At 47.0% G+C, this 27,997-nt stretch overlaps 2 pseudogenes; both read left to right on the top strand.

Annotated features, from left to right (window-relative positions):
* The first annotated feature begins 9 nt into the window (after nt 1-9).
* Nucleotides 10-2,084, top strand: LOC147958479 (REF/SRPP-like protein OsI_017815 pseudogene; annotated as a pseudogene).
* A 3,231-nt stretch (nt 2,085-5,315) lies between these two features.
* Nucleotides 5,316-23,645, top strand: LOC125518491 (glutamate receptor 2.8-like; annotated as a pseudogene).
* The last annotated feature ends 4,352 nt before the right edge of the window (nt 23,646-27,997 follow it).

Here is a 27,997-nt window from a genome sequence, read left to right as displayed (position 1 = left end):
ACCGTGGAGATGGGCGCGTGTGTATCCGCCCTCTCGGTGGAGGCAGGGGGCGCCGCGGCGGTGATGGGGAACAAGATCGCGTCACCAAATACATCCACCGAATCCTCGAAACCCTAGCAGCGAAATCGACTCGATCAAAAAAGTTTTTCGTCTTCCTTGATTTGGTGCTGATTGTGGTTTGTTGGCGTGCGCGTAGGAGGATGTGACGGTGGAGAGGACGCCCGAGGAGGAGGAGGCCAGGCTGAGGTAGCTCGAGTTCGTGCAGCAGGCGGCCGCGCAGGCTGTCTTGCTGGTCGCCGCGGCCTACGCGTACGCCAAGCAGGGCGCCGGCCCGCTCCGCCCCGACGTCGACTACGTCAGGGGACCGTCAAGGCCATCGTCGGCCCCGTCTACGACCGCTACCACGCCGTGCCGCTCGATCTCCTCAAGTTCCTCGACCACAACGTGAGAACCTCAACTTTATTTCTTAGCTGTATGCAAGGATCTATTATCCGATTCTGTTCCTGGCCGTTGCTTTTCGCCACTGGAGCACCTAGGTGTTCTCTGTTTCTTAATTTCCCGCCGCATCTGCATAGTGTTATAAGTTGTTCCCGTCGCGCGGATTTGAGTCCTGCGTAGCTCAATTCCACTGAGCTATGTGTGCACGCGTCTCGTTCGGAATCAGCAGTTTACTGCTCCCAAATTCGGATCGAAGCCTCGTTTGGGCCTTACTTAGTCGTGCCATTAGTTCAGCAATTCGTAGAATTAGTTGAGGTGTACATGTGGAGAAGTTGGAGCCTATGACAATCACTAGTTCCATTTACAGATAATTTTTAGGGGTTTCCAGTTTATTCAACTTGGTTGCACGATTGCCACTGATTGCTACTGTGGTATAGAGTATATGCTACAGTCATATTTGCGCCAAGGTTTATTGGTGCGAGTGTGGTTGGCATGTAAGGGAGCCACTATGAAGATGGATAAGACAAATTCCACCTGCACAGGGGATGTGGATATGTGATGGTGAAATGAGGAAATGTGGTTGTAGTATTTTCTGCACATTTTCCTCGTGACTCCATCACGGCCTCTTTGCAGGTTTAATTTCCTTGAGACTCCATGTAGCTTCCTTCTGAAGGATGGCAATGTTGCACACATCTTAGAATGAAAGCTGAACCATTCTTATACACTTTTAAGTCCTGTTAATAACTATTCAGGGGGGCATATTCGTTTCATGAATCATCTATAAATATCATTCACATGGTACTGGGTCAGTTTCTAGCTACCATTTCTATACACATTATCTGTGTGTGGGCGCCAGTAGCTTCATGACTTGCTATTCAGTTTGCATTCTGCTATGCCAAAGCCGGCAATATGAGCATCACTGTACACTTTTCACCACTCCACTCCCTCCCATGCAAAATCATCCTCTCAGCTCTCACCCGTCGATGGGGAATTTTCCAATCGACACTTCATTTCGTTGCTAGTACGTATTACACACACATGCTCCACAGCAAATCCAACTGCATGCTCCCAAACTTTCTTCTATTCTTGTGTTTGAAATGAGTTTTTTTAGTAACTAGGGGTCATGTATCTTAATGGCTAAGCATGGAGCATAACATCAGTTATCAAATTGTGTACATTCTCACATGTGAAGCATGTACCATTTGCTAGTACTACGTAGTTGCTAGCGATGGCTAGCCTGTGTCTGGTCTTTTTGACTAGATCACATCCATATGCTCCGGTCCAATGCGCCCAGCTATAGCCTCATTTTTAAATACGTTATTTTTATTTTCCAGCATTTGTTTTTTAGCTACGGCAGCATTTCTTGAAATGATTTTTATTCTAAGCATTTTTGTCATACTCAATAAGCTAGTTCCTGAATCAAATTTGTTAATGAAATGTTTTTGTAGCATGCTATAGTTAATTAGTTGGCAAGTCTGATGTCCATTCGCCTGATTCCGTCGCCTGATTCCAGACACCTCCTCTGTTTTTTGCAGGTCTGGCAGCACCGCCGCATCGACGAAGAAGGTGGTGACCGCGGCGGCGAGCGGCGCGAGTTGGTGGCTGCGGGACTCGACGGCACGGCTCATATATGTGCTTTCGACTAATCCAGCTTTTGGTCTAGCTGGGCATTACTTTCGGTTAATTAGCTTTCGGCTCATATATGTGCTCTCTATGATACTGATGGTTCCCTAGCTAATAATATGATGATTTAATCCCCTAAGCATTGATGCATCCCATATCACCATGGCTGTTGTTTGCTGTCAAGATTTGCTTAGCCTGAATACATGGTTATGTTTTTGTGTACTGCTATCCTGTTGTCTCTGTTGGATGGACAGCATCCCAGTACAAGTACTTGCTAGGTTTTACCTGTTCGTGCAAATCTTGTTGTGTGTTGCAAGTCATTTTAGTACTACCTAATTAAGTCATCTACTGTCATGTGCCTGCGCAATGTTTCCTCCTTATATCACCTTTAATCCAAGGCAAAATCTGGACCAACGAGTACCTATTGCACTAATGGGTGATTAGTACGCTGACAGAGATATTTGGAAATAGGAATTCTAAAGCGCATACTATTCAGAGCAGAACGGTAATTTCCTTAATGAAGTAGGTGACTGTAATTTGTATAATAACCACACAGGCTACTTTAATTAATGTTTCCACTTTTCTTTGATGAAATGGTTTAGTTTTGATTAATAACTCATTGGATTTTAAATATGGTAGTAAGAAGTTGCAACAGCGCTATGTGGCGTTTGCACAAATTCCTTGATTTTCTAGCATAGCAGGTGCTGGGACTTGTCAAACAAGAGCTTAGTTTCCATAGAAGTATACTCAGTTATATGAGATACTTGGTTGGCATAGTAAACCAAACCATGTTACTGATAATTTTTTTGTTCCTTCTCAGGACTGCTCCCGTGTGGTGGCCTCCTTGAGACTTGGCACTTAGCAGCAGAATCTAATTAATTATACTGATTTTTTTGTTCTTCCAGAATCTTGGCACTTTGCTTGTCTATGGATCATCTTCCACTTGAGAGCTGGCAGGAGGTCATTATTCCGTTGCTGCCTCATCACTTACCTCCAGTTCTGAATTTGTGTGATAAATGCTTCTGAATTCCAATGACAAGTGCTACTGAAAATTTTCTGTTCTTGTTCCTTTAATACGCATGTTCATGAATAATTGCTTCAGTTATTTGTTCTTCTGAAAACTTTAGTATGCAAGTACCTATTCCTGGTACAGCAAGTACCAGTTCTTGAGCATTTGCACAATTTTCATTATTTGTTCTGAAAATTTGCTCTAGTGTGAATCATAGTAGTATGCACTAGCAGCAATCTGTCAATGTTTGATTCAAGCCTACTCTCGTTATAATGTATTGTGTAGTTGTTGTTTCAAACTGTTTTGCTACAAGTACCATAATTTGCATTGAAGATATTGTATTCTGTTGCTGTATCATTGTTTAATAAAACCACAGCATGATGCTCACATGAGATATCCACATGTTTCTGTGCTGTTTCTTTCCAGCATGATGCTCTCGTTATAATGTATTCTATTACTGTTTTGCTACAAGCTGTGTGTTGATTTGATAACAGGAGGTTCCTTGTCCTGGTCCTATACTGCATTTTGACTCCTATGTTTCTGTGCGCGTGTGTTTAATTGATGTTGTTTCAACTTTGAACTGCTTCTGCATATGGCCTATACTGCAATTGAGATTTAAATTTGTGGTTGTTCCTCTTTTACAGATGCTCAAGTGTGAAGTGTGAAGCAAGTGTGAAGCCGTGAAGTGTGAAGCCGTCAAGTTCTACTTAGTGAAGAGTAGCATATTGTTAGCATATATGTGTTGTAAAGATTGTAATAGATTTATTTAGTGGTATATTTGATGAAATTTATGTGTTCTTTTTGATTATGTATGTGATCTGAAAACTTGTGAAATGGAAACTTGACCAATGGGTCCACTTATGAAAATAATCTGTCAAATTTGTACATTTCTGACATGTGGGACCAATTTGAGAGATGATCATGACAAGTGGGAACCATCTGACTAGTGGGACCAGCTTGAATATATAATGGCTGAAAATAGAAAAGCAATAAATAATAAAAGGTCACGGGCCAACAATAAAAAAGGCTACAACGTTGGGCTTGGCCAATGAAGCCGACCAGAATTACCAAGGAAAAAAATAATAAAAGGTTGAATTAATGGGCTCAACCCATGTAAAACACCTAATCAGACCGGGCTGAATCTTGTGCCACATCAGCTTGCCACGCTGGATGCCTACGTGGCCTGGGGAGGTTGCTAGTGACCAAAACGCCACAGTAGATGTATTTTGGTCATAAACGTCTACGACCATTCCAGAAGAAATGTCGCTATAGTCAGTTTACGACGGCCAGCTTTTGACCTTATGTTTTTGGTCACAAAAAGGTCACAAATGGAAATTTGTGACCATTCAGTGACCAATAGTGGTGGTCACAAGTTGACATATTTCTTGTAGTGCCCAGTGCTGCTCCAGATCCATGCCGAGCAGCTCCTCCTCATCGCTGCTCTCCTCTCCATCCTTCCACGACGGCATCTTCTACGGCGGGGAGGGAACCGTGCCTCCGGCGGCGGTGAAGAACTCCGGCAGCGGCAACAGGGGACAGAGCAGAGGAGTGAGAGTGAGAGAGTGTGCGAGTGGAGTGGAGTGTGAGCGGCGGGGAGTGGGGGCTCTGTTTTGTACCGCGTGCCCTAACAGCCGTCAACCCACTCGCCGTCTGGCCTCGCCCACGTGGCACCTGACGGGTGGGCCAGCCTAGTCAGAAATCGTGTTAACTGCGGCAAACCGGTCGTTTGTTTTTATTGAGAAAATTTACAAGTCAAGTGATAGATTTTTGGGACGCGCAACAAATGTGGTGGCAATTGGATGCTTCAACTTAAATGTGGTGGTTTTTTGCAATTCACTCGTGAATCCATAGGCAAAGATTGAGATTGAGATATCACAGACGGCATCCAATTCCAGCATACCAGCCAAAGACTCGGTCATGCACCATGCATGCAAATGGCAATATTTAACGTCATGTGGCCGTTGGAATATCATTTGGGCGGTCGACGCTACAACTTAAGCATTTTTTTCTTTTGCGGGTAACAACTTAAGCATTGACATTGATCATGTTGTTGCGTCTAGCCATGGAGGAAGAACGGATCAACAGCCGGAAGGTTTTGTACGCCCAGGAAATTTCGCCATCGCGTGGCTAGCGATGTAGCTACCCCTCTGCCACGGCTATGTTTCACCTCGCTCGCCACGCGGCACGCATCAACATATATACACGACGGACCGGTACATGCACGCCACACCAACTCGATCAGCAAGCACGTTACACCGAATCAGTACGCAGCGAGAACTCAACCGCGGGCGCGCTCTCATGGAGGGGCCGGCAGCTGTGCTCGTGCTCCTCTCTTTGCTCGCGCTCTGGAGCAGCGCCGGCGCCGTCGCATCGTTGCCTGGGGCGGTGGTGCCGGCGCCGGTGAGGGTGGGCGTGGTGCTGGACCTGAGGAGCGACGTGGGAAGGGAGAGGCGCGCCTGCATTTCCATGGCGCTGGACGACTTCCACGCCGCTCACGCCGGCTCCGGCGATGCGCGGGTCGAGCTGCGTGTGCGGGACTCGCGCGGGGATCTCGCCACGGCCGCACATGCTGGTAAGTTTAAATCTTTATACCATGAGCTGAATAAAAGCATGACATACAAGTTTATTCTCAATACACAACTTGTTTCCTGCGATAATTGCACTTCCGGACAAGGGCCTTAAATTAGCTGAAATGATAAAATCTGAATGTCAGGTTTTTTTACCATGGCAAATCAAACTTCTTTATGGCAATTTTAGTTGACACGAAGATGACAAGTTTAGTTGGCAGGCACACTAATTTTCTAGCAAGAAACAAACTGAGGACGCTTTTTATCATGCTTACTAACTAAACTTGCCATGGTCAATAAATATAAATTACCACAAAAATTGTTGGATTTGTCATGGTCAAATCCCGAACATTCGGGACCCAACGGCGTCCTAAATTTGTGGTATCACTAAGATAGAATTTCTTAATGCCGTACTTGTATCAGCATGTATCAATAAGGGCATCTCTAGCCGATCCTTTAAAACCAATTAGAGAATGTTTACTCTTCTAAACTCGACCTAGTTAATCATCTAAAATCGTTAGAATAGTAAAATATTTACTCTATGTTGCATCCAAGGAGAAAAAGTACTCCGTCTCTCGGCCACAGAGTAAACATTTTCCCTCCCACACGCCACGCAAACCATCGCCCCTATAGCCCAATCCACACACCCGCTCCACCTTGCCGCCCATCCACCCACCCCCGCAGGCGACATGGCCGGATCCGGGGCCGCCGCTCCCCACCGCCCATCCGCAGCGCGCGGCCAGTGGATCTACGTTGTGGCGCCTCAGCCTCCTCCTCCCGTGTCGGCAGCTCACCCGTCATCCCCGACCTCCCACCGCTTCTGCCACCGGTGCCAAAATACCTCGGTGTGCGGCAGTGCCAATAGAGGACTTGGGGCGGAAATAATGACTGCGACACTCGGAAGACCCACTAGGAACATCAGGTTGGGAACATCAATTCTAGATGTCGACCCAACATGTAGTTGATTGTTCGGTTGCCCTCTATCAAAAGTATTAGTGTTGGGAGTAGCGGGGGAAGTAGGATGCGGGGAGGAGGCGGGGGGATGGTCATAGGGAGGGTTGTCTGACCTTGGTGGCAACTGACACCAGTGAGTAACACAAGAACTCCAAGATTAGAGGGATTCACTAGGGCACTGACCAAATAGATCCAGTGGAATAGGGAATATGGAGCGTCGCGATGGTGGAGCTAGTGAGAGGAGGTGAAGTAAGGGAGGAGAAAGAATGAATGGATGTGGTCTTGGAGAGAAGGAATGAAGGATAGCATGAGGAAGAAGCAATCAGGCGAGGAGAGGAAGGAAGGTCGGACTCTGGTGCTTGATCTCTTAGGACCTCTTTATACAGATTGCGGAGCGCTTCATTCTTTGGGAATTTTTCCCGTGGAGCATGTTTTGGTTTATGGCTACTTTGCACTCCCCTCGTCCAGAATTACTTGTCTCAGAAATAAATGCACCTACATGTATTTTAGTTCTAAATACATTTATTTTTATTCATTTCTGCGACAAGTAATTCGGGACGGACGAAATATGTAATATCATAGGAGAATTTCCATTGAATACGACGTCAAGATTATTATTATTTGTTTCTATGACAACCATGGCATGCACCTACCTATACAAAAATTTCCTGCATTTTCCCTGCAACCAAATAATTTCTTAAATTTTACAAAGGGATATAATTGAGTCATGATGTTGATTCCTCCACACAACAATTTGTTAACGTGTAGCAAGCAGCAAGAGGAAGAAAAAACCGACTAGAACCATTGGGAGTCAATCTGAAATCCGTAACCGGTTTTTTTTTGGGTTAATCCAAAATCCTTAAACAGTTCGGCCAGTGCAAAGCCGGCCCGTGCAACGCACCAATCTAGGGCCCAGGCCCAAACACCCACTCGCTTCCGCAGCCGCTCTCTCGGCTCCTCGCAAAGCAACGCACTCCGTCCGTCCAGCCGCCATAACCCCAGCACCGGCGGCCGTCGCCGGCCTCCGGTGGGCGGCGTACACGGCACGACATCGCCTCAGTGTCCGTCGCCTTGTTCCCGCCCAGCGCCGATATGCGGAGTCCTTCCTCCGTCTGCGGCCCTACCACCACTCGGATGGCCATGGGCGATGTCTGTACCAACCTACTGCCGCTCTGATCTATGTTGATCCAGTGCGCTGCCATGACCTCCATCTTCGCTGCAGCTAGCACCCATGCCCCCTTCGCTCTCGCCCAGTAGACCTGAGAACGGTTTGAAGATCCCCACCTTCAGCCATGGATTGACTCAATGCAGCCAGTGTTTCAAATCAAGGGTCGTCACACAATTCGTGATGATGCAGTGAAGATGTATAAGGGAATGAAGAAAGATATCGAATTAGAGCTACAAAATTTGGATTCTCGCATTTGCTTAACATCTGACATGTGGACATCATCACAGGACTTGGGCTACATGTGCATCACCGCCCATTATATCAATGCAGAATTCAACTACAAGAAGAAGACCATAAGTTTCGCAGAAGTGAAGTATCCCCACACAGGCTATGCGATAGAGGAAGAAATAGTTCGCTGCTTAACAGAATGGGGAATAAGAGGCAAATTATTCACTTTGACACTAGATAATGCCAGCAATAATACTAATGCATGTGAGGAGTTAATAAAATATCACAAACATGAGCTGCTCCTTGAAGGTCAACATTTGCATGTCAGGTGTTGTGCGCACATTCTTAATATCTTGGTTCAGAATGGAATGAAAATAATCCATGAAGCTATTGACATGATACGTGAGCTGATGAAGTATATTGACTCTTCTCCTTCAAGAATTCAAGATTTCAATACAATTGCAAGTGGGATGGGTCTACGTGCAAAGAAAGGCATCTCTATTGATACACCAATCAGATGGAACTCAACCTGGAAAATGCTTGTAGAAGCATTGACGTACAAATCTGTTCTCACTAGTTATGCCAACAGAAAGATGATAGATTCTCCAAGTGAGGAGGAATGGGAGAAGGCAAAAGCTATTTGTGAGTTTCTAAAAGCTTTTGAAGAGCTTACTTTGATTGTTTCAGCTCATAGGAAGCCAACTTCACATAAGTTTCTGCCAGTTGTGCTTTCTATTCGCCATGCATTGAAAGATCCGGGTTGGCAGACCTCTGATGTGTTGAAGGAATTGGCGGCAGTGATGCAAACGAAGCTTGATATTGGGATCCCGAGGAGAAGGAGAATGCAGATCCTAACCGTAGTAGAAAAAGCAAGGGCATTGAGTTTAACCATGCACTTGTCATTGCTACATTCCTGGATCCAAGGAGGAAAGAAGATTACTTGGATTTCTTCTATTGCAAGTTGTCTACCGACGGGGAGCAAATTACAAAACAAGTGGAGATTGATTTAGAATGGGTGAGAAAGTATGTCAAGGAATATGAGCTACTTGCAGCGACAAGCACTGCACACTCGACACCTTCTAGTCAAGGCAATACCATTATTGGATCACCTGTTGCAGGGAAAAGGAAGTTGGAAGAAGAGTTTGCCCAGCACAAGTCTCGTCGGAGGTCACGTGTACACAAATCCGAGCTTGATGCATACTTGGAAGAAGCATCCGAGAAGGTCGGTGATGACTTTGATGTCTTGGGTTGGTGGAAGAGGCATGGCGAAAAGTTTCCTATATTGGCATCTATGGCCCGTGACTTTCTTGCAATTCCTTTGAGCACAGTGGCATCTGAATTAGCCTTCAGTTGTGGTAAGAGGATACTAGGCGACAAGAGAAGCTCTTTGAACCTTGATATGCTGGAAGTTCTTGTTTGTGCTAAAGATTGGTTGTTCAAACCAAAGGAGGGTGAGTTAACCGCTTACATTTTGGTTCTACTACTTGTGTAGAATGGGATATATAAAACTTGCAGTATAGAAGTGTTCATATGCCTTTAAATTAATCCTTTGTTTCATTTGCAGGAGATGGACAGTAAGCACACGGCTAAAAACATGAAACCAAGAAAAGGTAAAAATATGATCCTGATCATCGATTTACCTTTGCCTTGCTCCTTTTTTCCGTTATAGTGATTGGACAAGCAAAACCACTGTCGCTAAGCGAGTAAACATTGCCAAGACTAGTCTGTAGAACTATTGGACTTTGGTTTGATATGACACTCTTGACAAGAAGTGAGTGATGAATAAAGGAGTGATGAATCAGCTAGTCCATAGGCATGTGATAAGTTCATTGAATTTGTTGGCTGGAACACAGCCGGGTCTTGTTGCCCTATTTCTTCCTCTGTTCTTGGAATGAGTGTTCATTTCGTCTAGCACGTAATAAATCCACCAAAACCTGTAATAGGAGTTTCCAGCACTATTTTTCGTTGATATATATATATATATATATTCTAGGCTTCCAGTGATAAGCAAGTGTTTTCGAAGTGAAATGATGTCCATGTTATTTTGCAGGTCATGGCCATTCTCATGTTCTCGGGTGCTTGTGTCGGGGCCAGCGTGATGATCTTTTTCATGAAGGATGTGAACTTCTGCGCCGAGTACTAGCGGCTGCCGTAGCCATGGCCAAGCTTGTTACATAGATTGTCTATTTGATAGCCCATCTTTGTTTAGATGATGTGGATTCCTGATGCTCTGGTTACTTGTGTTGTTTCTTTGTTAATTTCATTTCTTTAGAGGTCCGAGGAGTACAACTAGAACCCCGTCTCTGGATGCCCGGTCTGCCTGCATGTCTGGTTTAAACCACACACTAACTGAAATCCACTACCCCGTAGAGTTGAACTGTCAGTCTTAAGTGCAGGACACAGTCATTGCGCTATGTTATGTGAACGTTCTGAATTTCTGCTCACTCTTTTATAATCTGCAACTCATTTTTCTCTTCCTTTTTCCTGCTAGTTCTGTTACAATCTGTATTTCTCTTTGCCTTTAAGTATGTCTGTCTGTCTGTAAACATTCTGAATTTCTGCTCGATCTTTCTATGATCTGTGGCCCATGCTTTTCTTCTTCTGCTCATTCTGCTATAATCTGAATTTCCTTTGGTCTGTCTCTCTTAGTCTGTACTCCCTCCGTTCCATAATCCGTGTCCGTGGTTTTAGATCAAACTGAACTAAAACCACGAATAACAGAGCTTCTATCTGTGCCTCTTCATCTCTTCTTCACATCATTGAGGGGATGATCCTGTTTGGGGCTACATCTGCAATCTGTGAGGCTAAACCCTTACGTTGCTCTTTCCGCATTCTGCAATTTTCTTCTTCTGTTCAGGCTTCAGGCTGGAGAGGGTCTGAACCTTTCCATAGTTCACTGAATCTGCTAACCTTTACAAGATCAAGGGCGTCCATTGACAACCTGCCCGAGGTCAGCATCACCGAGAGCAGTAAGTTGGTTCAGTGTGCTTGTTGTTTTTTGGTTGACTGTTAATATAGTGCTTAACCCATTTACAAACGGTTCTGAACCCATTTATGCAAACAGTTTCAACCCATGGTTGAAGGCTTGGTTTAGTTTGGTTTGGTTAAAATTCCCAGCAAGTTTGGTTTTGGTTGGGTGGCAAGAGAGCTATCGTGGGTTTAGTTTAGGTTCAAGTGTCAAGCTAGCTCACGTGAGTTTGGTTGAGTTATGGTTCAGTTATCAAACTTTTCTCAGATTTATCGCCCACAAGGTATTTTTTCTTGCTTCTCCACTGGCTGGTATAGAGCGGCTGGCCCAAATTTTCTCTTCCGTTATTTTTGTAGGGGACGAAGTTAGGAAATCAGACTAGGATCCCTAACTGATGCGGATGCACGACACCTAGTGCCTCACGTTGCATACGAATCTTCAATGAGTGATGCAAAAAACTTTGATGAATATTGCGAAAACTTTGATGAATAAGAATAATGCATTAATAGACCTATAGTATTGTTTTTAGATTATATGTTATTTGCCTGTCTAATTTTGTGACCTGTATGTGTTTCGCAGCCGAGGACCTGATCAAGAATGGGCAAGTGCAGGCCATCATATGGGGCCCTGGGACACTGAGCAAATCAGATCACGCCGCACACCTAGGCCACCGCTACAACCATGTTCCGGTTCTCTCCTTCTCTGGTGTTTCTCCAGCATTGTGTGCCTTCTGGACAGAAGATCCTGTAGCAGCCTCAGGAGGCCATGCCATGTTCGGATTTACACTTGGAAGTGACACTATAACCTTTCCTAGTCTGAGAACAGGCAGAAGAATTAGCAGAAAACTAGCTACAAGGAAATCAAGGAAGAAATGCAGAGGCAAGACGGGGCTTAAGATTGCCGTGCCGCTGAAACTGGGCTTTCAAGTTTTTGTGAATGTTATTGATCCTGTTTCCAAGAAACAAAACGTCACTGGCTACAACATTGATATCTTCGAAGCTGCTATGAGGAATTTGCATCCTCGTCCATGCTATAATTTTTTTGTCTTCGGTGGTACTTATGATGAGCTAGTAGGCAATGTGTCTTTCGGGGTAAGTGTCGGTGTCAAAACCGGCGGATCTCGGGTAGGGGGTCCCGAACTGTGCGTCTAGGCCGGATGGTAACAGGAGGCAGGGAACACGATGTTTTACCCAGGTTCGGGCCCTCTCGATGGAGGTAAAACCCTACGTCCTGCTTGATTAATATTGATGATATGGATAGTACAAGAGTTGATCTACCACGAGATCAAGGAGGCTAAACCCTAGAAGCTAGCCTATGGTATGATTGTTGTCTATGGAGTTGATGAAGTTGTCCTATGGACTAAAACCCTCCGGTTTATATAGACACCGGATAGGGTTAGGGTTACATAGAGTCGGTTACAATGGTAGGAGATCTTGAATATCCGCATCGCCAAGCTTGCCTTCCACGCCAAGGAAAGTCCCATCCGGACACGGGACATAGTCTTCCATCTTGTATCTTCATAGTCCTGGAGTCCGGCTGAAGGTATAGTCCGGCTACCCGAACACCCCCTAATCCAGGACTCCCTCAGTAGCCCCCGAACCAGGCTTCAATGAGGACGAGTCCGGCGCGCAGATTGTTCGGCATTGCAAGGCGGGTTCTTCTCCAAATCCTGTGTACCTATAGGAATAATGTCCGATTTTTGTAATGCAGTGCTCCTCGGCTTCTACGCCCAATAATGGCCGTCTTCCACGTGTCAAACAAATGCGAAAAGCCGGGGCGTTTTTACATCCACACCCCTAGCTGTATAAACGAGTCGCCTATTTAACGGGATGAGGATTTAGGTCCAAACCACATCTTCTCCTCTCCGCAAGTTATCATCCGAGCGCTTTCAGCAACGGTCCATTCCAACATGTCCAGCCGTCGCAGCTCCTCCCCTTGCCCCTCCGGCACCAAACCCGGGGACTGAGAGAGTTGCACCATCCCGCATAGCGAGTTAGTGTCGCTTCAGGCCAAGGGATTTCTCCCTCAGGCATACATGGTCCCGGTCCGAGCCGGTCTCGCCACGTATAATGGCGGAAAACAAGCGGAGAGCACCCCTAATCCTTCTAAAGGAGAGCGGGTGTGCCTCGTCCCCTATCTAATAAGGGGACTGGGATTTCCAATTCATCCATTTCTCCGCGGGCTTCTGGAGTTCTATGGCCTCCAGCTGCACAATCTCACGCCCGCCTCCGTATTACATATTGCGGGTTTCGTCGCCCTTTGCGAGCCATTTTTAGGCGTTGAGGCTCATTTCGCGCTGTGGAAGAGGTTATTCTGCCTGGTGCCCCGTTCTCAAGAGGGGTCTATATACCAAGTGGGCGGAGCCGAAGTATGGCGCATCGCCGGGACCGGATACCTATCCGGAACCCCAAAGAAGGCGTCCGAAGACTGGCCTTCGGAATGGTTTTACATAGATGACGTTCCGCTACCGGACCCTATCCGGGTCAGTCTCCCTGAGTTCAACAGTGCTCCATTGAAGAAACGCTTGAGCTGGCGTCCGCGGAGCTGTCAGAGAGAAAGCGACAGAGACGTCCTTTACCTGATGGGCCGGATAAGACTGTTGGCTCATTTCGGACTAACCATGATTGGAGTCATGGCCACATGCATTATGCGGGGGGTGCAGCCGCTTTAATATAGAGGCCACCCCATGTGGGATTTCAACGGGGAGGATGATGCCACCCGTTGCGGTCGTAAGGGGCTGGCCTCAGCCGCCGCCTTAGTAAAGATCTTATCCTCTTTGTACAAGGGAGAAAAGGAGGAATTCCTCCGCGTCAACCCGCGGGCCGGATTCAGTATGTACGATCCTCCAAGTTGGGTAAGTGAACAATTGCGCTTGCCTGTTTGTTTTATACTCCCACGGTTAGGTAGTCTAACGACTTCAATGCAGGAACTGCGGCAGGAGGTAAAGGATATAAACAGCCGTCCTCCACAACCCGAGGACCCAGAACGGTCCCTCGATCCGGACTCCGAAGAGGATCCGGACATATCGGTGGAGCTTATCGACGGGGTGTTCCATCAGCTAAGCAAGGACAATACCTTGGTGGCCATTACGGCGGATTACCCAGGGTTAATCCCGGCCTCCCAGGTGATGGAAACCGGAGTCCCATTCCCTTGAAAGAGATTCCACTCTTATGTATTTCGGTGTTTCTGACGACAACCGCGTTTTGCAGGGGAGATTTACGAGGCAGGAGGCCGAACCTGCGGCGGCTAGCCAACGAGGGGCCACAGGGCCCCGTGGGGCAAAAAGGAACGCAGTCCGGACTGAGATGCCGGCGCAAAGGTATAGCGCACCCTCTGTTTCCCTGGAGTTATTCTGTCAGGGCATATTAACGTTCGTGCTATCTTCAGAACGAAGAGACCTCGCCGGACTACATCCGGAGAGGCTGCCAATCGCGCCTCCACCAGCCAGGCTCCAACGTCTGGCCAGGAAGCGGATGCAAGCACAAGGCGCGCACCAGACGCTCCTCCGACAGAGGATGCGGACAGGCTGTCTGCCACAAATTCTAAAGTGGAGAGTGCCATGAACCACAGGCGTCGCCGGACAGTTCTACGCGACGCTTGTTTCTCCCAAGAGGCTTTAGATGCCTTTAATACGGTAGATGCGTACCTCCGTGCCGCTCAAAATGGTTTAGCCAGAGCCACGGAGCAGTATGTAAAAGACATACGGGTAAGAAAATTTTGGTTAAATATATATATATGCTAGTAGCCCCCGAGACTTGAAGCAGTTAGAGCAACTGATTTAAGGATCATTTAACATGCAGGTTCTTACAGAGAAGAATACCGTACTGTCCCAGGAGCTGGAAAAGTGCAAGGCCCAACTAGAGGCCGCACTAGCCGCAGCAGGGGAGCCCAAAGAGACCCCCTCAGGTAAGATACACTTCGAAAGATTAGTATTATGCGGTGTGGGTGCAAATCTGACAGATCATATTGCAGATGGCGCCGGACTCGATCCGGACAAGCAACAACTCTTACGCCGGCTAAAGGCTGGTGAGAGTGTGTTGACAAAGGTGAGGCGGGAGAAGAATGATCTTCAGGATGCCAACACCAAGCTGGACGTCGAACTTAAAGATGTTCGTGTCCAGCTGTCGGACTCCACGAAGGAGAATCAGCGGCTTCGACGCGGCATATTTAGTAAGTGCTTGAACGAACTTTGAAAAAAAGTTCGGCGAGGAAGTCGACTAATAGAGTAATGTCTGTAGGTATGCTCACAGGTCGTCCTGCAGAGGAGATGCCCGGTTCAACGGGTGACCTTCTTCCCGAACTCTTGCAACTGCACGAGCGAATTCGGCAGGCGATGCGAGGTATTGCCCAAGCCTTATGGCCTGCCCACTCCGTGCCCGAGGGCCTTGGAGAGCTTGCGGAGAAGCTGAAGGGAGCTCGGCGGCGCTTCTGGTTGTGGAAGATATCAACCTGCCGACAAGGCGCTAGGGAGGCCTGGGCTATGGTGAAGACCCATTTTACGAAGTCTGACCCAAACCACATGGCCGAGGTCGGACCAGTGGGGCCTGACGGGAAGGAGATCCCTGTAAGCTTAGTATACGGCCAAGTAGAGTTGGCCGCAAAGTATTCCCAGCAGGACTGTAAATTAGACAGCCTGTTAGATGGTATAGAAGAGGAATACAATCAGTCAGAATGACTGTGTAATTTTAAATTAACATGTGTAATGCCTTCTAGCCGGATTGTAGATCGTTTGTCGTTGCCGACCTTTTCGCTTCAACCTCAGGACCTGACGGTCCGCAGTGTGTCCGAATACCCTAGCGGTTATATAAGAACCGGGGTATGCGTGGAGACCAGGCGTAGGGGTCATCAGTGCTTTATCAGACAAGTGCCCAACTAGTTATGTTATATTACATGGTTAGTAAGAAACATCTTCCAGAGAGAATAGTTCCGTTAAGGGTTCCTTTCGCTGGGAGGCATGCCCTAAGGTGCATGTCCGGACTGCGTGAAGAGACGCAGAAAAAAGCATCTGGAGGCGCATAAAATGAGTAAAAAGATCATATTTTATTTGACCGACCGAATATTCCCTTAAGAACGCTAGCTTTCGGCTTCACCCAGTCTGAGGTACACATCCGGCTGACCCGGCAGTAACAATCGCAGAGGTGCTCCCTTTACCGCCTAGCCGAACAATCGGGAACGTAGGGGTAAGCACAGGAGCCAGGCAACCCAGCTTGGCCAAAACTTAAGTCATATCGATGCATATAATGGTGAAGAAAAAGGTACATGCGGAAGTTTAACGCATGTGTTGGGCGTGAAGCCCTTATAAATAAGCTTCTGTTAAAGAAGCCCCCAGGTTTAATGAGCGCGGGTTGCACGTCACTAGATGAGCCTTTAAGGGCTATAGAAGAAAAATGGGAAGGAGAGAAATGTAAGAAAGAAAAATTCAAAAAAGAATGGACAGAGGAAGGAGACGAACACAGAGTCCGGCGCTAGGCATAGAATCTTCGGAGACAGGCGGCGTTCCACGGGTTCGACTCGAGTCAGTTGTTCGACGCATCTCGCAGGCGGTACGCCCCACCAGTCAGGACTTGGTCGATTATGAATGGACCTTCCCACTTGGGCTTGAGTTTGTCCTTTTTCTTATCCGGCAGGCGTAGAACTAGTTCGCCAACATTGTAATTTTTGCCCATACTTCTCTGCTTTGATATCTTCGGGCCTGCTGTTGATAAAATGCGGAACGGGCTTTTGCCACGTCACGCTCCTCCTCCAAGGCGTCCAAGTTGTCCTGCCGATCGAGCTCGGCTTCTCTTTCTTCGTACATGCGCACTCTAGGTGAGTCATGAATTATGTCGCAGGGCAGAACTGCTTCTGCGCCGTACACCATAAAAAATGGTGTGTATCCGGTGGTGCGATTTGGCGTGGTCCGTAGCCCCCATAGCACGGAGTCGAGCTCCTCTACCCAGTGCGTGTTAGATTCCTTGAGGGACCGCACTAGTCTGGGTTTAATGCCGCTCATGATAAGACCATTTGCACGTTCGACCTGGCCGTTGGTTTGTGGGTGATAGACGGAAGCATAATCGAGCTTGATGCCCATGTTTTTGCACCAGAGTTTTACCTCGTCAGCGGTAAAGTTTGTGCCGTTATCGGTTATGATGCTGTGGGGGACGCCATAATGGTGTACAACCCCGGATATGAAGTCTATCATAGGTCCGGATTCGGCCGTTTTAACAGGCTTGGCTTCTATCCATTTGGTGAACTTATCCACCATGACCAGTAAGTATTTATTCTTATGGGATCCACCTTTGAGGGGTCCGACCATGTCAAGCCCCTAGACCGTAAAAGGCCAGGTGATGGGTATAGTTTGGAGTGCGGTGGGTGGCATATGGCTTTGGTTGGCAAAAAGTTGGCAACCAGCGCATCGTTGGACTAGGTCCTGAGCGTCTTCCCGGGCCGTCGACCAATAAAAGCCTGTACGAAAAGCCTTGCTAACAAGGGACTGAGCAGCGGCGTGGTGACCACCGAGTCCAGCATGAATTTCAGCCAGAAGGTTCCGCCCTTCCTCTTCGGAGATGCATCTTTGAAGGACTCTGGTAGTGCTTTTCTTATAAAGCTCTCCCTCATGGACTCTGTAGGCTTTAGATCGCCGCACTATGCAGCGGGCCTCGTTTTGGTCCTCCGGGAGTTCCTGCCTAATGAGGTAGGCTAGGAATGGTTCTGTCCACGGGGTGATAACCGCCATTATTATGTGGGCTGAAGGTGTAATTTCGTTGGCAGAGCCTCTGATTGTGTCAGATTGTTCGACGTCGAGTGGTGCGGCTGGCTTCGGGCTGTTGTTTGCAGGTTCCCCCTCCCATGCTACGGATGGCTTGAACAATCTTTCCAAAAAGATGTTGGGGGGGACTGCATCGCGTTTTGCTCCGATGCGTGCTAGGACGTCCGCCGCTTGATTGTTTTCTCGGGCTATATGGTGAAACTCCAGCCCTTCGAACCGAGCTGACATTTTTAGGACGGCGTTGCGGTAAGCTGCCATTTTTGGGTCATTGGCGTCGAAGTCTCCATTTATTTGGGATATCGTGAGGTTTGAATCCCCGCGTACCTCTAGGCGCTGGATACCCATGGATACTGATATCCGAAGGCCATGTAGGAGGGCCTCATATTCGGCTGCATTGTTGGAATCCGTGTACATGATCTGGAGCACATATTGGACTGTGTCTCCTGTGGGGGACGTCAGGACGACGCCGGCCCCCAGTCCGGCCAACATTTTGGAGCTGTCGAAATGCATGATCCAGTTTGAATATGTGCCGTACTCTTTAGGGAGCTCGGCCTTCGTCCATTCTGCGACGAAGTCGGCCAAACTTGCGATTTAATAGCTCGCCGTGGCTTATAGGTTATATCGAACGGGAGAAGCTCGATGGCCCATTTTGCAATCCGGCCCGTTGCATCGCGGTTGTTGATAATATCGTTGAGTGGTACTTCCGAGGCTACTGTTATGGAGCACTCTTGAAAGTAGTGTCGTAGCTTCCGGGATGTCATGAATACCGCGTATGCAATCTTTTGATAATGCGGGTACCGTGATTTGCATGGAGTGAGGACAGTGGACACGTACTAGACCGGCCTTTGAAGGGGGAATTTGTGTCCGTCCGTTTCCCGCTCGACAACGAGCACTGCGCTGACAACTTGGTGTGTTGCTGCAATGTACAATAACATTGGTTCGCCGGTGTTTGGCGTGGCCAGGACTGGGTTTGTTGCCAATATGGCTTTTATTTCATCAAGTCCGGCCGTCGCGGCATCCGTCCACTCGAAGTGTTCGGTGCGCCGAAGGAGGCGATAGAGGGGTAGTGCCTTTTCTCCCAAGCGGGAGATGAAGCGGCTTAAAGCCGCCACACATCCGGTTAATTTTTGTATTTGTTTAAGGTCCTTTGGGACATCCAATTGTGACAAAGCTCGGATCATGGCTGGATTTGCTTCAATTCCTCTACCGGATACAATGAAGCCCAAGAGCTTTCCGGCTGGAACGCCGAAGACACATTTTTCTAGATTGAGCTTGATGTTGTATATTCGGAGGTTATCGAATGTAAGCCTCAAGTCGTCTACTAGAGATTCGACATGTCTTGATTTGACGACCACATCATCCACGTACGCCTCCACTGTTTTGCCGATTTGGTTTGCCAGACATGTCTGGATCATGCGCTAATATGTTGCGCCGGCGTTTTTCAGCCCGAAGGGCATTGTGTTGAAGCAGAATGGGCCGTATGGTGTGATGAATGCTATTGCAGCTTGGTCTGATTCTGCCATCTTGATTTGATGGTAACTGGAGTATGCGTCGAGGAAACACAACGAATCGTGTCCTGTAGTGGCATCGATAATTTGATCGATACGGGGGAGGGGGAAGGGATCCTTTGGGCAAGCCTTGTTAAGGTCTTTAAAATCGACACACAAGCGCCAGGATTTGTCCTTCTTTGGTACCATCACCAGGTTTGCTAGCCAGTCCGGATGTTTTATGTCTCTGATGAATCCAGCCTCCAATAGCTTGGCTAGCTCCTCTCCCATAGCCTGTCTCTTGGGTTCGGAAAAACGCCGAAGGGCTTGTTTGATAGGTTTAAATCCTTTTTGGATATTTAAGCTGTGTTCGGCCAGCCTGCGTGGGATCCCTGGCATGTCTGAAGGGTGCCAGGCGAAGATTTCCCAGTTCTCTCATAGGAACTCTCGCAGTGCGGCATCTACATCAGGGTTCAGTCGTGCCCCGATGGAAGCTGTTTTATTGGGGTCCGTTGGATGGACCTGGAATTTGACTATTTCGTCAGCTGGCTTGAAGGATGTGGATTTGGATCTCTTGTCGAGTATCACGTCATCCCTGTTAACCGTGGAGCGCAGCGCAGTCAGTTCCTCGGCAGCTAAGGCATCGGATAGTGCCTCAAGGGCTAATGCAGCTGTCTTGTTTTCGGCGCAGAGTGCTATGTCCGGATCACTAGCTAGAGTGATAATTCCGTTCGGCCCGGGCATCTTAAGCTTCATGTACCCGTAATGGGGTATTGCTCGAAAGATTATGAATGCTTCCCGCCCTAGTAAAGCGTGATATCCGCTCTTAAACGGGGCCACCTGAAACGTAACTTCTTCGGACCTGTAATTATCCGGCGTGCTGAACACCACATCTAGTGTGATTTTTCCTGTGCAGCGCGCTTCCCGACTAGGGATTATTCCTCTAAAGCTTGTGCTGCTTCGCTCGACGCGGTTCCAGTCTATTTCCATTTTTTGAAGGGTTTCCTCATAAATGAGGTTCAGTCCGATGCCTCCATCCATGAGCACCTTGGTGAGGCGAAAGCCGTCCACTATGGGACTGAGGACCAATGCGGCTGGTGCTCGGGCTGTTCGGAATCTAGGTTCATCACTTGCGTTGAAGGTAATGGCAGTGTCGCTCCATGGATTTATTTTTGCAACTTGATAGACTTCGGCGAGGCTGTGGAGTGTTCTTTTTCGCACATTGTTTGATGCGAAAGTCTCGAAGACTGTGAGAACAGTACTGGTGTCCTTGGGCTGGCTTTCTGCGGCCTCCGGAATTAAGAGGTCCTCGCCGATCTTGGCCACTTGCCGGAGTATCCAACATGCTTTAAGGCTGTTAGTTGGTGTGGCGTCCTCTGTACTGTGAATTCTACAGGGTCCATTGAGCCATCTTTCCAGTACGGTTCCATGCCCTGTAGAGGGTTTTGGCTTTTTGGTGTTTATCCCGGGTGTCCTATGATGATGCACCCTCTTAGTTCGGACGGGGTTACTATTCAAGGCCGGATTATCCCAAAATTTTATTTCAGTTTTCCAGGCGCTTTCCATCGCACAGTATTTTTGTACTATGGACGCCAAGTCAGCGAAGCGTGTAATATCACGACGACTTACGGCGTTAAGGATTCCCTTGTCCGTGCAATTACTGCAGAAAATTGAGATTGCGTCTTCCTCGCGGCAATCCTTTGTCCTGTTCATAATCAGGAGGAATCTGGTCCAGTAATGATGTAGTGTTTCGTCGGGCCTCTGCCTGATTTGGGAGAGATCGCTTATGATCGGGTGGGCGGGTGTCGTTAAATCTGAAACCTTACCCAATCCAAGATTCGGAGGCCGAAGAGTTTCCGAACTCTGAAGTTCGGATTCTTGGATGTTGTCTAATGAATCTGGCCCGTTGCCTGATCCTAAGCTCAGGTCTTGAGTTACATCTCCCCCTCCGCGGGTATCCGGCTTGGAAGGGTCGGGATTTCGGACGTAGCTAGTCCTTAAAATAGATGAAGGGTCGCCGCACTGCATCTCTACCACGGCAACGTGGTGGGTGACCTGGGGAGAGTTAATTTCTCTTAGATCGGGTTTAAGCCCAACCTGGTCGTAATCCGTAGCGACCCCCAGGGCGGCGATGCGATCCAAGAGCTCGTTTACGGAAGAGCGCTCCATTGGATCTAGCTGCTCGACGAGCTCCGAGCTAACGTGTAGGTTGCTTTTGATGACCCGAGAGGTCACCGTCGGCGCAATAGCCGAACATGCGGTCATGAGGAAACCACCTAGCCGGAGAGTCTGGCCGACAGCCAAGGCTCCCTTAGTAACGGCGCCGTCTTTAAAGACGGGAGGAGGCATCCTTCCTGATTGCGACGGCATAGAGGAACTCTCAATGAAAGCACCAATGTCGGTGTCAAAACCGGCGGATCTCGGGTAGGGGGTCCCGAACTGTGCGTCTAGGCCGGATGGTAACAGGAGGCAGGGAACACGATGATTTACCCAGGTTCGGGCCCTCTCGATGGAGGTAAAACCCTACGTCCTGCTTGATTAATATTGATGATATGGGTAGTACAAGAGTTGATCTACCACGAGATCAAGGAGGCTAAACCCTAGAAGCTAGCCTATGGTATGATTGTTGTCTATGGAGTTGATGAAGTTGTCCTATGGACTAAAACCCTCCGGTTTATATAGACACCGGATAGGGTTAGGGTTACATAGAGTCGGTTACAATGGTAGGAGATCTTGAATATCCGCATCGCCAAGCTTGCCTTCCACGCCAAGGAAAGTCCCATCCAGACATGGGACGTAGTCTTCCATCTTGTATCTTCATAGTCCTGGAGTTCGGCTGAAGGTATAGTCCGGCTACCCGAACACCCCCTAATCCAGGACTCCCTCAGTAAGGCTTATCCTACACCACTTTCATCTCATCCTTATACGAGTACTATTTTGTCAACATTGTAATTTCTTGTAGTACCTAAATACCTTCTCATCTCTGCTAATTTTCATCTATCCTAAACAGGTGTATGACGGTGCAGTAGGCGATGTGACCATAACCGCAAAACGAGTCACTACCACAGACTTTAAATGCCATACACACAGTCAGGTGTGTCTATGCTTGTGCTTGCCGAGGATGAACCGGATACAATCCATTGGACATTTGTAAATCCACTAAATGGGAGGCTTTGGTTTGCAACAATTGTCTTCTTCTTCTATACTGGCTTTGTTGTGTGGATGATTGAACTGCCCAAAAATCAGGAGTACCAAGGATCAAGATCAAGACAATGTAGCACTGCCCTCTACTTCATTTTCTCAACTTTGACATTTTCTCATGGTGAGTACTTTAAGCTTAAACTTCCTGACAGAATTAATTTGAGGCTTTATAATAAGTATTTTAATTAGTTTCTCATCATAGTTCTAAGATTATATAATCTTTTGGTTATTCCATGCACAGGTCCTATTATTAAAAGCCCCTTGTCAAAAATTGTTGTGGTGGTATGGTGCTTTGTGGTGCTGATTCTTGTACAAAGCTACACAGCAAGCCTGTCATCCATACTGACCGCAAAGAGGCTCCGTCCTTTGATGACAGATCTACACCAGCTCAGGAGCAGTGGTGACTTTGTAGGATACCAAGATGATTCATTTGTGCGGTCCTTCTTGGTCAATCATAATTTCAGTGAAAGCAGGTTAAGGAACTACACAACGAAAGAAGAATATGCTGCTGCTTTGAGGATGGGGTCCAAGAATGGAGGGGTGTCAGCTATCATAGATGAGATCCCTTATTTAACTTCTTTCCTCTCTGACCGTCGGTACGAAAATGATTTTAGGATGCTTGGATCCATATACAAGACTCCAGGATTTGGCTTTGTAAGCTACTCAACCTTAATGCCTTGGTATATTCCTGATTTGTTCTTGCAGTGCTATGCTACAATCTAGATACAAAATAAGTTGCTGACATCGTGTTCTTATCTCCAGGCATTCTGTCTAGGTTCTCCGCTAGTGCACAATCTTTCGACTGCTATCCCGCACCTAGCAGGAGGGGATGAGGGCTCACGAATCGAAAGAAAATGGTTCGGCTCAGCTTCACCTCCAATGGGTCCTAGCATGGTCCCTGACATGGGCTCCACGCCTCTGACTTTCCAAAGCTTCTCAGGTCTCTTCATCATCACAGTATCCATTTCAACTCTAATGTTGTTGATAAGCATTATGAGGTCAATTCATGCCAAATGCACTGGGTTGACAAAGGCCAAAGATGAGTCTCGTCTGTTGCAGAATACCATGGGTGGCGACCCCAGCCCTGTTCCACAACCCTTCCCTGTAGATGGCAGTGATAATTCCAGGGGTGTTGAAGGAAGCAGCGAAAATGTTGGGGGCATAGAGCCTGACCCGGTGCAGCAGAATGGCATCCAGGATGCATCTGTGCATGCAGGACACATTCAGATTCAAATTGAGTTGAGCAGTGTGTGAGGTGAAGGGGAGTGCCAGATGCTCGCGAGTATGTCTCTCGTCATTGAAGTGATGCTGCATTCCAAACGTTGGACTAGGTAGATTAGTTATTTCTCTCGTTCCCTCTATTTTGGAAAAGAAGAGACAGATGTTCAGTGTGCATATTCTCTTTAGACTGATAATTCTTATGCTTTTGAAGTAGTACATTCTTTAACCCCATTTGTAAATTGATGGTGATTTAGACATAGGTATAGTCCTCAACATGCAAAGGTAGTATTTGTATTGCACAACTGACCTGAATGTTTGAAGTTGGAGTAGTTCATGATTTCTCTACCGTCTCCTGTAATTCGAACAGAAACAGTATTGCATATGAAGTGTATCAAAAGGTTTTTTTGTTCATGTCCATATTTTACCGAGCCTACATGGTCACAAACTTAAGGTAATCACGATCTGCTAAGTGTTACAAGGATGAGAATAATAAGTATATATTTGTGAAATAGTTTCACTGATATTCAGAATAGTTTCGAAAGGAATCGAAAGCGTTTCAGGGTCATCGGAAGGGTTCAGAGTTTACCGGGCAAAACCGGTTATTACCGATAAATAATATATAGGTGGAAAATGTTTTTAGAGATGTTAAATTAATAATAAAAGGCTCTAATAATATTTAGGACGCTTTTAGACTTAATTAAATATCAACGGGCCTTAAAAAGCCAAGTGGTGGAAGGAGAATTGGACCACAAGGGCCCAGCAGGGGGAGCCCCCCCGCTTTCCCACTTGGTAGGCTGAATTGGAGTGGGACAGGACTCCTCCTCCCTAGGCCGGCGCAAGGAGGGGAACTCCTTCCCTCTTTGTGGCGCCCCCCGTTGGAAATATGCCCTAGAGGCAGTAATAAATTGGTTATTATCATATTTTGCTATTCATGATAAATATTTTTTTTGCGGGAATTGTATTGACTGGAAACTTAAATACATGTGTGAATACATAAACAAATACTATGACCCTAGTGAGCCTCTACTAGACTACCTCGTTGATCAAAGATGGTTAAGGTTTCCTAACCATAGACATGAGTTGTCATTTGATAACAGGATCACATCATTAGGAGAATGATGTGATGGACAAGACCCAACCATAAGCTTAGCATTCGATCACATCACTTGAGTTTATTGCTATAGCTTTCTTAATGTCAAGTATCTATTCTTAAGACCATGAGATCATGCAACTCCCGGATACCGGAGGAATACCTTGTGTGCTATCAAACGTTGCTTCATAACTAGATGATCATAAAGATGCTCTACAGGTATCTTCGAAGGTGTCTATTGGGTTGCACGGATCGAGACTGGAATTTGTCGCTCCGTGTGACGGAGAGATATCTCTGGGCCCTCTCGGTAATACAACATCGTAAAGAGCTTGCAAGCAATGCGGCTAATGAGTTAGTAACCAGACATTGTATTACGGAACAACTAAATAGACTTGTCAGTAACGAGATTGAACAAGGTATGAAGATACCGACGTTCGAATCTCGAGCAAGTAACATATCGCTGGACAAAGGGAATTGCATACGGGATTAACACAATCCTTGGCATCGTGGTTCAACCGATTAAAGATCTTCGTGGAATATGTAAAAACCAATATGGACATCTAGGTTCTGCTATTGATTATGGACCGGAGAGGTGTCTCGGTCATGTCTACATGATTCTCGAACCCGTAGGGTCCGCACGCTTAATGTTCGGTGACACTAGAGTAATATTGGGATATGCATGTTGGTGACCGAATGTTGTTCGGAGTCCCGGATGGGATCCAGGACGTCATGAGGAGCTCCGGAATGGTCAGAAGGTAATGATTTATATATGGAAAGTTGTTTTCAGGGTTCTGGAAAAAGTTACAGTTCTTTCGGGATTGTACCGGGAAGCTTCCAAAAGGTTCCAGAAACTTCCGGAGGAGTCCGGAAGTCCACCAAGGGTTCCACCACGTTCCAAGGGTCAGCATGGGCTAAAGGGAGGCGCACAAGTCTCTCACGGCCCTGTGGCTTGGGAGAGGTGGAAAGTCCACTGGTGTATGGAAAAGGATGGAATTGGACTAGGAGTCCAACTCCCCGCTTGGTGTGCCCCTAGGGCTTGGAGGGCTGGCTAACATACCCCTCCACCTATATATAGAGGAGAGGGGGTGCCCCCAAGAGCACACACAAGCCCTTGGCCCCCTCTCCCTCCCGTTACTTTGTAACTCCTCCGTCTTCGTTGTTTCGATAGCGCTCGGTGTAGCCCTGCCGGAATCACTCCACCGCCATCACCGTCCCGCCCTCATGCTGCCGGCAATCCCATCTACTTCTCCTCCCTCGCTTGCTGGATCAGGGAGGAGGAGACATCATCGAGCCGTACGTGTGCTAAACGCGAAGGTGTCGCCCGTTCGGTACTTCATCGGCTTGGATCGCGATTGGATCATGACAAGTACGACTACATCAACCGCATGATATACACTTCGCTTAACGGTCTACGAGGGTACGTATACACACTCTCCCCTCTCTTTGTTATGCTTCTCCTAGATAGATCTTGGGTGTTCATAGGAATTTTTTTTGATTTCATGCAACGTTCCCCAATAGTGGCATCATGAGCTAGGTTTATGCGTAGATGTATATGCACGAGTAGAACACAAAGAGTTGTGGGCATTGAAGCTCAAATTGTTTACCTCTCTTGTATTATTTGGATTCGGCGGTATTGTGGGATAAAGAGGCTCGGACCAAATTTACATGTCCTCGCACATGAGACCGGTTCCACCGACTGGCATGCAACTTGTTTTGCATAAGGTGGCTAGCGGATGTCTATCTCCCCTACTTTAGTTTAATCTAATTTGACAAAGGCGATCCTTGTAGAAGGTTTAAAGGAAAATTTATTATCACCGTTGTGGCTTTGCATAGGTGAGAATAGTTCTTGCTAGTTGCCCATAGCAGCCACATAAAATTAGCAACAACAAAGTAGAGGACATCTATCTTATTTTTGCAGAGCATGTTGTGATGTGGTATGGCCAAAAACGTGATGTGATATATGTTGATGTGTGAGATGATCATGTTTTGTAATAGGTGAACGACTTGCATGTCGATGAGTTCTACAACCGGCAGGAGCCATAGGGTTGTCTTTAATTTATTAATTGTCATGTAATTGCTTTACTTTATCGCTACACGTTAGCAATAGTTGTAGAAGCAATAGTTGGTGAGACGACCACGTGACGACACGATGATGGAGATCATGGTGCCATGCTGGTGACGATGGAGATCATGTCGGTGCTTTGGAGATGGAGATCAAAGGCATCAGATGATAATGGCCATATCATGTCACATATTGATTGCATGTGATATTTATCTTTTTATACATCTTATTTTGCTTAGGACGACGGTAACATTATGATATGACCCCTTCACTTAATTTCAAGAAATCGTGTTCTCCGTAAGTATGCATTTTTGCAGAAGTTCGTCGTTCTGTAGCACTTCATGATGATCGAGTGTGATAGACTCTACGTTCGCATACAACGGGTGTAAGCCAGTTTTACACATACAGAATACTTGGGTTCAACTTGATGAGCCTAGCATGTACAGACATGACCTCAGAACAAAGGAGACCGAAAGGTCGAACATGATTCAAATAGTAGATATGATCAACATGGAGATGTTCACCATTGATGAGTACCCCATCTCACGTGATGACCAGACATGGGTTAGTTGATTTGGATCATGTATCACTTAAACGACTCGAGGGATGTTGATTTAAGTGGGAGTTCATCAGTAATTTGATTAACTCAACTAATTATCATTGAACTTAGTCTTAACTGTCTTTGCAATTGTGTTGTAGATCAACGGCCCGCGCTGTAATTCCCCTGAATTTTAATGCATTCCTAGAGAAAGCTAAGTTGAAAGATGATGGAAGCAACTATGCGTATTGGATCCGTAACTTGAGGATTATCCTCATTTTTTCACAGAAGGCTTATGTCCTTGATGCACGTCTAGGTGCCGCACCCCCTTCAGCATCGTCTGTGGATGTTGTGAACATCTGGCAGGCACGTTTTGACGACTACTCGATAGTTCAGTGCGCCATGCTTTACGGCTTAGAACCGGGGCCCCGAGGACATTTTTAGCACCATGGAGCATATGAGACGTTCCAGGAGCTTTAATTGGTATTTCAAGCTCACGCCCGGGTTGAGAGGTATGACACCTCCGACAAGTTCTTTAGCTGCAAGATGGAGGAGAACACTTCTGTTAGTGAGCATATACTCAGAATGTCTGGATTTCACAATCTCTTGACTCAGTTGGGAGTTAATCTTCCAGATGACACGGTCATTGACAGAGTTCTCCAGTCACCGCCACCAAGTTATAAGGGCTTTGTGAT

The sequence above is a fragment of the Triticum urartu genome, chromosome 7A, assembly GCF_056163025.1.
Source record: "Triticum urartu cultivar PI428250 chromosome 7A, HENAU_Tu73, whole genome shotgun sequence".
Taxonomy (NCBI): domain Eukaryota; kingdom Viridiplantae; phylum Streptophyta; class Magnoliopsida; order Poales; family Poaceae; genus Triticum; species Triticum urartu.
The sequence above is the reverse complement of the archived record's forward strand: the minus strand, read 5'-3'. Positions and strand labels throughout refer to the sequence as shown.